Source organism: Stegostoma tigrinum, chromosome 11, assembly GCF_030684315.1.
Source record: "Stegostoma tigrinum isolate sSteTig4 chromosome 11, sSteTig4.hap1, whole genome shotgun sequence".
Taxonomy (NCBI): domain Eukaryota; kingdom Metazoa; phylum Chordata; class Chondrichthyes; order Orectolobiformes; family Stegostomatidae; genus Stegostoma; species Stegostoma tigrinum.
The window spans coordinates 84,228,046-84,239,899 of record NC_081364.1 but is presented as its reverse complement, the minus strand read 5'-3'; the positions used below and the strand labels follow the sequence as shown (position 1 = coordinate 84,239,899).

At 43.6% G+C, this 11,854-nt stretch overlaps 1 protein-coding gene across 2 annotated transcripts in view; it reads right to left on the bottom strand.

The window, feature by feature from the left end:
* Nucleotides 1-233: 233 nt before the first annotated feature.
* Nucleotides 234-11,854, bottom strand: part of LOC132210176 (zinc finger protein 418-like) — a 38,023-nt gene continuing 26,402 nt past the window's right edge. The window contains exons 6-7 of one of the 2 annotated variants that reach the window (XM_059649598.1): nt 11,049-11,154; nt 234-1,256 (exon numbers count right to left, since the gene is read on the bottom strand). The gene's annotated coding sequence lies outside the window, so the exon portion shown is untranslated. The remainder of the gene's footprint in view (nt 1,257-11,048; nt 11,155-11,854) is intronic. The other variant, XM_059649599.1, reaches the window with a different exon arrangement.

Genomic DNA, 11,854 nt, shown 5'->3' with positions numbered 1-11,854 from the left:
AGAGCAATTTTCCCAGTCTGGGCAGAGGCAACTGATCAGATGGTCTTCATCTCAGTGACAATGGAGCTTTCATACTTCTTGTTAAAGGTGAGGATGGAGGTGAGTGGGACAGCAATTGAAAGGGAATCCGCTGTGTCAGAGACAATAAGAAGATGAAACACTGTGTTTTACACAAAACTGGTTTATTTGATACTTATCTACATTAACATATACCCGAACAGGTGGTTATTAATATCAGCAGAAACAGATCACAATGAACCTGGTTAATTCCTGAACGTGGCTAATAGTAAAGCCCAATCACTGCAGTTTCTTGTGAACTCTCTGGTCACTCAGCAGATATGACACCTGTGTGATTCCCTTCCCACAGCTGGGGCAGGTGAATGGTCACTGCACAGTGTGAATGTGCTGGTGCCTCAGCAGATGGGGTGACTGACTGACTTCCCTCCCACGGTCAGAGCAGGTAAAGGGCTTCTCCCTAATGTGAACTTAAATGGTATACAGTGAGGTGAGATGATCACCGAAATGCTGTCTCACAGTCAAAACACCCAAACAGTCTCTTTCAGTGGGAGCACATTGATGGAGCATGAGTTCCCCAGACCTTTCATAGCACTTCCTGCAGACTGGGCATTTAAAAGGTCACTCATCAGTGTGAACTTGCTGGTGTGTCACCAGGTTTGAAGAATTGATAAATCTCTTCCCACACTCCGTGGGGTGAACAGCCTCTTCCCACACTCTGGTGTGTCAGCAAGGTGGATGATTTGTGTGAATCTCTCTCCACACTCAAAACAGGTGAATGGCCTCTTCCTGGTGTAACTACGCTGAAGATTTTTCAGTATTGATGGTTGAAAGAAGTCTTTACCACAATCCCCTCATCTCCATGGCTTCTAATCATTATGAGTGTGTTTACATTCTGATAGGTCAGATGATTGATTGAAGCCTTGCCCAAAAACAGAACTATTTTCTCCGCGTTAGGAAAGTGCTTTCTCCTTCCATGTCCATGCATTCTGTTGTATTCAGGTTGTGATACGTTTGGTAACTCTCTCAGATCCTGAGTAACGTTTGGTTTCAGTTTGTTAACTGCAAAATCTCCTCTTCTGAAAACCGTGTTCAGTTGATTTGGACGTAACAAAGAGAGTGAGACAGAAACTATAAAATCAAAATGGTTTGTTATAAAATGTGAACTGGATGAATCTTGTAATTTGCAGAGTAGAAGTTGATAGCAGAGCACTAAAAACAATTTCTGACTATTAACAATTCTGTGGGAAAATCAAGAGCACACGTTGAGGGGATAGGCAGTGGTGGAAGTCTAATTTAGGCACAATTAGCAGATGTAACAGTAAAACACAAAACAGAGCTAAAATGCAGGGACAGAAGTTAGACAATTGCAGAGAGAAGATCTAGGAGGGTAGAGATGAAATAGAGCAATGGTGAACATGAATTCAGATCCAGATTAAAGGAGTCACATCAGCCCTGGACCATGCAATCTCTCACAGATAACAGAACACAGCACTACCAGCTCAAATTTGCTGAATAGTCCATAATGCTCAGCTCTGAAACAATTTCACTGCTTCCTATATTACGGTCTCCTGCTGGAACTTGCGACTGGAAATATGTCAGAGCACTGGAAACAGAGGATCCATTTCAACACATTACCCTGTTATCCATGGGCTTTTACTTTTGACCAGTTTGCTGTGTGGGATCTTGTCAAATATCCTAACAAAATCTATGAAAACAATATCCACTTCACTACCCACACTGAGACTCCTTACCAATTTCTCAAAGAATTCAGTCAAATTGCTTAAGTATGACCTTCCCTCATCAAAGCAATGCTGACTATCCCGGACAAGTTCATGCATTTCTAACTGACAGTTTCTCTGATCTCTCAGGATTGATTCTTACAGTTTGCCCACCACCAAAGTAAGATTGACTGGCCTATAGTTGTATGGCATTTCCTTTGTACTTGTTTTAAACAACAACACCACATTTGCATTCCTCCAGCCCCTTGGCACCTCACCTGAGTCAAGTGAAGATTGAAAATTAATCCTCACAACATCTGCTATTTCCTTCAACACGCCAGGGAACTATCTATCTGGGCCTGGTGACTCATCCACTTTCAATGATTCCAGCTCCTCTAACACTTCCTCTCTCTATTTTGTCTTGTATTTCACACTACACCTTTTGGATTACTTTATCCACATCATCCCCTTCTTTGTGTGTATAGCAGGGGGAGATGGAGGGGTGGGGAGGTGAGCCCTGCAGTGGATATGCTGAAACCAAACAATGCCTCAGACTCTGTCTTGTTTTGCAAGAGGGAAATGAAGCAGGGGTGAGGAAACATCACCCACTTCCCACTTTGGGAAACGCTTGAAGATGTTGTCAACAAGTGGCATCATCTCCAAATCTGATTTGAAACCCAGACAGCAACAGGAGCTTCTTCTTGATTCATGGTCAGTGAGAACTTTTGTCCCTCATTCACCGACACAAGAAATTGCTGTTTGCCTGCAGCAAGAATAATGTTTCTTTGTTTTGGAGACCAAACTTGCTCATAGATTTCAATGTGGCCTCACAAAAGCCTACACAGCTGCTGTAAGACCACCTTGCTGCCATACTCAAACCCTTTTGAAATGAAGGAGAAAGTTCCATTTGCCTTCCTAACTGCTTGCTGCACCTACAAGCTTGTATTGAATGACTGGTGTACAAGCACACCCAGGTCCCTTTGTACATGAACATTTCCAAATCGACCACCTCTTGAATTATACTCTGCCATTCTGAATTTGGTACCAAAGTGGATAACTTCACACTGATACTGCATCTGCTGTGCATTTGCTACTCACTCAAATCATCTAAATTACTCCGAAGTCTCTTTATGTACTGTTCATTCACAATCTCCCTTCTTTTGTGTCAACAAACCTAGAAATAGTACATTGGATTCGCTCATCCAAATCATTGATGTACACTTTGAACACATGAGGTCCAAGGGCACTGTTCCTTGTGGTGTCCTAATTGTCAAAGCCTTAGGTACCGAAAAAGGTCATTTATTTTTACTGTTTCCTGTCTGCTAACCAATTCGCAATCCACACCAGTAAATTCCCAACAATCTTATGCACTTTGATTTTGCACACTAACCTCTTAAGTGGGAATTTATCACCAGCTTTGAGAAAATCCAAATGACCCCATCCACCAGTTCTATCAGTTACATTTTCAAAAAAAAGCTTTTGTAGGTTTGTCAAACCTGATTTACCCATCCTAAATTGAGAGGCTTCAGGTCCAATAGAAACACTGACTTGCCTGGTCCCCACTATATTAGGCAAAGACTATAGACATGGTCCATGGCAGCTCTTTCTCCACAGCACCTGAGATGGGCAATAAATGCTGATCCAGGCAGCACTGCCCACATCCCACCAACTAACACTTCATAACAAACAAGCTAAGGCCCTCTGTTTAGCCCTGGCGGGGGCGGCCTGTGAGGGATGTGTTGCAGGAAATGCGGGAGACGCGGTCAAGGGCGTTCTCGACCACTGCGGGGGGAAGTTGTGGTCCTTGAAGAGCATGAACTGTCTCCGCTTCTCTAACCTGTTCTTCCTCTCACCCAAGATAACAAAGTGTGGAGCTGGATGAACACCAGAGGCTCCACACTTTGTCATCTTGGATTCCCCAGCATCTGCAGTTCCCATTATCACTTCCTCTCACCCATCCCTTCCTCCCACCTCAAGCCGCACCTCCATTTCCTACCTACCATCTCATCCCACCTCCTTGAACTGTCTGTCTTCCCTGGAATGACCTTCCCCTCCCTACCTCCTCACCTATACTCTCCTCTCTACCTATCTTCTTTTCTCACCATCTTCAGTCCGCCTGCCCCTCTCGCCCTATTTATTCCAGTTCCCTCTCCCCATCCCCCTCTCTGATGAAGGTCCAGGCCCAAAACGTCAGCTTTTGTGCTCCTGAGATGTTGCTTGGCCTGCTGCGTTCATCCAGCTCCACACTTCGTTATCTTGGATTCTCCAGCATCTGCAGTTCCCATCATCTCTTCTTTATTCCTTTCCATTTCTTTAGTCTTCCTGGGTGGTAGGGTGGAGAAACTGTTCACTTGCAACAAAGGAAGGGAGAGGGAGTGAATCCAGGGAGGGTGCCTACTCTACCAATGTTTGTTCAGATATGTCTCTTAAATTTACTGCCATCATTTGCTTTCTTAGCTTTACGCATTTATTTGCTTGCTGAAAAAGTGGCCTTTTTCCTCATGTTCACGTTTAGGATTTCTATCAGAGTTGAGCAAGATCTAAGGAGCAGTAAATTGATTGACAATTAAAGCCAAAATGCCATCTTCTTTCCTCACAGTTTGCAGCACCATACATTAGAACCTCTCGTTTGAGGTCCAACTGTGGAATGAGCGACATCTAGCAAAATTCTCTTACAGCCAAAATCCCCATTTACAATCCAGGACTGTGTCATGTTGTATGCCGATGGGAAAAAGGAATAGCCTTCCTCCCCTGGCTAGTTAACTAATCACAAACCGTTTGGTTAACAAATGAATGGAAGGACAGGATAACTGGTCCAAGTGTTGCTATTCACTAATCTAGATTGAATTCCATTTACCATTGATCAGCCTGCCTGTAAACTAAGGTTATCCATCTCATTATTTACCATCTATTACTTTTGCGTCATCTGAACTAACTGATGAACCTTCATACACTCAAATCTCAGGCATTTACATGAAACAAAAACAAGTGCCAACACTGGCCACTCTGGCACCCCATTGTGCACTGATTTCAGGTTTGAAACAAAAAAATCAACTCTCTGCTTGCTGAACCTCAGCCAATTGTGGATCCAATTTGCCAAAGTATTGAGAACAAAAACAAAGTTGCTGGAAAAGCTGGGCAGGTCTGGCAGCAAAGTCCGGGTGCGAAGGAGAAAACAGACTAAAAGTTTTGGGTCTCGTTACCCTTCAGAAGGGTCCCTTTGTGGTTAGTGGGGAATTGAGAATCTTGCAAGCACACTGCTACTTCATCCTAACATCACAGGAGACATTTTACTTGACCTTGGATACTGACCTGCATCTAAACCTGCAGACTACTCAGTACTTCCTCTCTCTCTGTGCGCTAATTTCCTTGCATTCTGTCACAGACCTTCTCCCTGATTCATCTATTTCACGAGTGAGCACTGACACAAAGTATTCATTTAGAACCAGGCCAACACTGTAGTTCTACGCACAGATACCTCTGTGGTCCTTAATGGGCCTTACACATTCCCCCTTATCCTTTAACCATTTGTCTACCTGTAAAACAACAGAGCATTTTGCTTTATTTTACTTGGCAGTATCAATTCATATTTCCCCTAGAGCTCTCCTTATCTCCCTATTTATGTTCCCTCTTGCACATGCACCTGAAAGTATCTGCTCCCTGTGCACTATGGCCAAATCATATCTTATTAAAATCAACCGAGTTGGAACTTTGATTACAGGTCCATCCTTGTCCATTTCCATTACACAGCATGGCACGGTGGCTCAGTGGTGAGCACTGCAGCCTCACAGCACCAGGGATCCGGGTTTGGTTCCAGCCTCGGGTAACTGTCTGTGCGGAGTGTGCACATTCTCCCCGTGTCTGCATGGGTTTCCTCCAGGTGCTCTGGTTTCCTCCCACAGTCCAAAGATGTGCAGGCTATGTGGATCGGCCATGCTAAATTGCCCGTAGTGTGGGTGTGTGGGTTATAGGGGGGATCTGGGGGGGATGCTCGAAGGGGCAGTGTGGTCTTGATGGGCCAAAGGGCCTGTTGCCACACTGTAGGGAATCGCATCTAATGTTGATACCTTCCTGACTCACTTGTTGATCCTTCTCTTTTCTTCCTACCCTTTTGGACACTCACTCTGGACCCCATCCCCTTGCCAAGTTAGATTACACATGGCCCAACTGCACTTATAACTAAATTTCCAGCATTACAGGCTACATCTCCCTCTGCATGTGCCTTCCAACTGCTCATATGAATGGGTACAAATGATTATCTTATTTCTAAGGCACTGAGAATGAGGCAGAATTGATGCAACATAGTTTTAAAGAAAAGATGATTTGTATCATTTGGGATTAAAAATAAGTCAATGAACCTGTGGTGTTTACAAACGTCATCAGAAACAGAAATGTGGTTTGGATATAGACAAAAACAGCTTCAAAAATCCAACATTGACGAGCAACTTTCAGGTGGGCAGTCTTTACCCAGTTTAACTGGGTTGATGTACAGTGTCATTGTAATCATTTTTAAAACTTATCATACAGATATGTAAATGCATCACCATTTTACTGACAATATCAGCACCTTTAATGCAGCAAGGTTTAACAATATGAATACAAATGGCCGAATGACCAAGGTTCATTCCTTGGTGTGAGTAAAAGCAAAACCCTTTACCTGCAGATCTTTGTGAATTTGCTGTGTTCGCAAACAGCAAATCATTTTACACAAACAGAGCAGGCAAACAGGATCACCCAGTGTTATTTCACTGGTGTGTGAACAGTTTGGATGACAGAGTGAATTCTTTCCCATATACAGAACAAGCAAATGTTCTCTCTGCTGGTGAACACACTGGTGTATCAGCAGGTGAGCTGACTGAGTGAATATTTCTCCCCATGTGAACTCGCTGGCATCTCCGCAGGTTGGATGATTGGTTAAATCCTTTCCCACAATCACAGTAGGTAAATGGTTTCTCTCCAGTGTGAACTCGCTGGTGTCCCAGCAGATGGGGTAAGCGAATGAATCCTTTTGCACAATCAGAGCATGTGAATGGTCTCTCACTAGTGTGAACTCGCTGGTGTTTCAGCAGGTTGGATGACAAAGTGAATCCCTTCCCACAATCAGAGCAAGTGAATGGTCTGTCCCTGGTGTGACTGTGTTGGTATATCTGCCGGCTGGATGACTGACTGAACCCTTTCCCACAATGACAGCAATTGAACGGTTTCTCCCTAGTGTGAACTTGCTGGTGTAGAAGCAGTTTGGATGACTGAGTGAATCCTTTCTTGCACAGGGAGCAGGTGAATGGTCTCTCACCAGTGTGAACTTGCTGGTGTGTCTACAGGTGGGATGACGGAGTGAATCCCTTTCTACAATGCCCACATTGCCACAATCTTTTCCTAGTGTAGCTGCGCTGGCATTTGGGCATCTCAGATAAATCTTGACAGCCTCTTCGACATAGGTAATACGTGTTTCTCCCAGTGTGAATAGTGCTTTTCCTTCAATGTTCAAAATCCTGATTAGATTAATACAAACAGGGTGACTGTCAGCTCTGGGTGTGGTATCATTTGAAATCTCTCATTGCAAATCAACCTTTCAAACAGAAAATAAACGGAGAAACCAGAAGATGACACAAATCTGGTCACAGATCATCATTAAAACTGAACTGGGTCATAAATTTCCTCCAGGGAAGGGAATTAGTCAATGTTGACACAAAACCACAGCAAGAAATAGAGTTGGGAGACACAGGCATTTTACAGAGCTACAACTCAATCCTGTTTGTTTTCTCTCCATAGCCTCAATCCCGCCGAAGGGCTAAGAACAGTTTCATGGAAAGTGGAGTTTCAGGTAGAACAGGTGCTGAAGGTGATCTTTGGTATTCTTGCCTTTATTGGTCAGTGCATTGATTGATAAAGGGATCTAGGTTAAATTCTACTCTGTGTGGGGTTTGCACAATCTGCCTGCGTCTGTGTGGACTTCCTCCGGATGCTCCAGTTTCCTCCCACAGTCCAAAGATGTGCAGGTTAGATGGGTTAGCCTTGGGAAACACAGGGTTAAAGGGATAGGGTGGGATGCTCTTCAGATGATTGGTGCAGTCTCATGGGCTGAATGTTGGGATGCTATGATTGAATTTAGGAGTTGGGAGGTCATGTTGCAGGGTATAGGACATTGATGAGGCCAACTTTAGAATACTGTATTCAATTCTTCTACTCCCAACTTTGAAAAGATGCTATAAGAGGGGTATATTTAACGATAAGGTCCCGGGAAGTGTTACTGAATGAACAGACCTTGGAATGCAGGTTCATGGTTCCCTGAATGTGGAGTTACAGGGATATAAGATAGAGAAGGTGGTGTTTGGTACGCTAGCTGTTATTGATCAGTACATTGAGTAGAGGAGTTGAGAGGGCATGCTGCGGCTATACAGGGCATCAGTTGGGCCAGTTTTGAAATACTAATTTCAGTAATGGTCTCCCTGCTATCGGAAAGATGCTGTGAAACTTGAAAGAATTCAGAAAAGATTTACAAGTACGTTACTAGGGTTGGAGCGTTTGCTTTTATTTCAGATTTCCACCACCAGTCTCTGGTGACAGATGCTAGAACCACTGCAACCTTGAAGAAACTTTCTGATGACCGTACAAGGCAATACAGTGGAGATTACATGCTGAGTGCTGGAACATGGGACTGGACTAAGTAGGTGCTTTATGAACAGCATAGATGGGATGTGGACATTGTATTCTATCATTTTACATCAGGGTCTCTGACACCATTTTGTCTTGTGTTTCCCTCTGATTCTCTTTTTTGGGAAGCAGGCAGGCGCAGCAATAAGTGAAGAAAGCAAATGGTACGTTGGCCTTCATAGTGAGAAGGTTCAAGTACAGGAACAGGGATAGCTTTCTGCAAGGGCTTTGGTAAGACCGCACCTGGAGTGTGATGTGTACCTTTGTTCTCCTTTCCCATGGAAGGATGCCCAGGCTATTCAGAGAGTGCAAAGAAGGTTCACCAGACTGATTCCTGGGATCTCCGGGCTGATGTATGAAGAGAGACTGGATCCTCATTTAATCATCCTTCCCATTGTCCTTCTGAAACGCTGACTGCATCACTAACTACCTCCCAGTTGCTCATTTGAGTCTGACCCATTTATGCCTACACTCTGGTTCTCATTCCCCTGCCATACCAGTTTAAAACTCACCAACACAACTGGCAGACTCCCAAGGAGATTTGTCCCAGCTGTGCCCAGGGGCAATTGGTCAGGTTTGCACAGGTCCCACCTAACACAGAAACAGTCCCAATGCCTGACGAATCTAAACCCTTCTCTGATACACCATTTCTCCAGCCTCAGGCATCTGATCTATCTTCTTATTCGGTCTCTCACTGTTACGTGGCACTGAGAATAAGTCCGACATTATTACATTTGATGTCCTGTATTTTAGAATGTCTCCCTATATTCGGCTTTCAGGCACTGATCCCTTTGTTTAGCTATGGTATCTACGTGTTCCATGATCACTGGCTCTTTACCCTCCAACTTCAGAATGTCCTGCAGCCGCTCCATGATATTGCAGATCCAGGCACAAGGGAGGTAACATACCATCCTAGATTCTTGTCTGTGGCCACAAAAGAGCCTGCTGTACCCCAGACTATTGAATCCCTGTTGTTCTGGCCCTGCTTCCTGACCCACTCTGTGCAGCAGAGCTATCTGTGGTGCCATGAACCTTAAATATCAAGGAGGTCATCTTTGAGATGGGAGAGATATTAAATGAATATTTCACGTCAGTTTTAAGTGTGGAGAAAGCTAGACCAAATGTTCACTCTCCAAGGATGAAGCTGGAGAGTTCCTGCTGCCAAACTATTTGACTAAGAGCCAAAGAAATGGAGACTGGCTGATATTTCTAACGGCTGGATTGACTTTCTACCCTGTGTGGCTTCATGTTACACTTACAGTCTATATGTCACCAGGATGGAGGATTTGAGTTATCAGGAGAGACCGGATAGGCTGGGACTCTTTTTCACTGGAATTTGAGGGATGACTGTATAGAGATTTATAAAATCATAAGGTGACAGGAATAGAACAGTCCAAAACTGGAAGGTATAATTTTAAGTTCAGAAGAGAAAAATCTAAAACTGAGCCATTTACTTTTCAAACAGAGGGTGGTTTGTATGTGGAATGAACGGCCAGAGAAAGTGGCAGATGCAGATACAGTTGCGACATGTAAAAGACATTTGGACAACTATAGGAATAGGAAAGATTTAGAGAGATATGCAAGCAAGTAGGGTTACTTCAGCTTGGGAAACTTGATTGGTATGGACGAGTTGGACTGAAGGAGGTTAGCAAATATGGGAAATAAATATTGATGTTTTTAAAACAGCTCCCATTACAGGATAGGAAGTGCTGGAGGCCCTAGAAAATATGAAGATGGATAAATCTCCAGTGCCTGATCTAGTATATCCCAGGACAATGTGAGAGTTAGGGAGGAAGTTGTTGGGGCTCCTTTGAGAAATATCTGTATCACCTATAACATGGGTGAGGTGTTGGATGACTGGAGAGTGGCTATCATTAGACCTTTCTTTCAGAAGAGAGAGAAGCTGGGAACTATAGACCTGTGAGTCTGAATTTGGTGGTGAGTACATTGTTGGCGGTGGTTCTAAAAGATAGCGTTTGGAGAGCCAAGGAATGATTACGGATAGTCAGCATGATCTGGTGCAGGAGAAATAATGTCTCACAAATTTGATTGATTTTTTTCATAAAGTAACCTAGAGGATTGATAAGGCCAGAACAGTAGACATGATTAACTTGCACTTTAATAAAGTCTTTGACAAGGCTCTGCTTATAAAACTAATTAGTAAATGGAATTCAAGGTGAGCATGCCAGTTTCACATAAAATTTGCTAAACAACAAGAGACTGCTGGTCACAGACCTCCACTGAAGGGTTGTTTTTACGACTGGAGGTCTGTGACCAGCGGTATGCTACAGGGATTGGTGTTGGGTCCACTTTTGTTTGTCTTTCATATGAATGATTTCAATGAGAAGAAAGAAGCTTTTGTTAGTAAATTTGGGGATGACATCAAAATTAGTGGTATAATGGACAGTGAACGTTATCAAACGTTACAAAGACATCTTGGTGAATTGGGTTTGTGGGCTGAGGAGATCTAGATGCAGTTTACTTTGGATATATGACAGTTATTGTATTTTGGTGAAATGAAAGGGAGTGACAGGACTTGTACAATCAAAGGTACGGCCTTCGATAGTACTGTAGAACAGTGACACTTCATTTACCTAATTCTTTGACGTTTACGTCACATGTAGTCAGGTTGGTTAAGAAGGTGTTTAGTATGCTTACCTGCATTGCTCATGCCTTTTGTATACAGGAGTTGGGATGTCAAGTTGAGATTGTACAGGGCGTTGGTGCGGCCTCTTCTGAAGTACTATGTCCAGTTCTGGTCGGCCTGTGAGAGGAAGGATATTATTAAGCTGGAGAGAGTTGAGAAAAGATTTACTGGGTTATTGCTTGGAATGGAGGGATTCAGTTATAAAGTGAGGCTGGATAGACTGGGATTTCCTTCACAGGAGCACAGGAGCACAGGAGGTTGAGGGTGACCTTACAGAGGTTTGTATAATCCTGAGGGGTATAGGTAAGGTGAACGGAAGGTTTCTTCTCCCTAGCGTGAGGTATTTCAAGACTAGGGGGCATATTTTTAAGGTGAGCGGGGAAAGATTTAAAAATAACATGAGCGGCGACTTTTGTTTTGCACAGAGTGGTGCATGCGTGGAATAAACTTCCAGAGAAAGTGGTGGATGTGGCTACAGTTACAGTTACAATGTTTAAAAAACATTTGGATAAGTACATGAATGAGATGTTTGCAGACATATGGACCAAGTGCAGCCAAGTGGGACGACTTTAGTTTCAGAACATAGTCAGCATGGGCTGATTGGGGGTCCATTCCTGTGCTTTCTGACTCTATATGATTGAAACTGAGAGAATACTGGGACGCCTGGATAGATGGACACGAAGACGACGTTTCAACTAGGAGGAGGATCTAGAGCCTGAGGGCACAGCCTCACAATGAAGGGATGACCCTTTACAACTGAGATAAGGAGAAATTTCTTCTACCCGAGGGTAGTGATTGTGTAGAACTCATTGACATA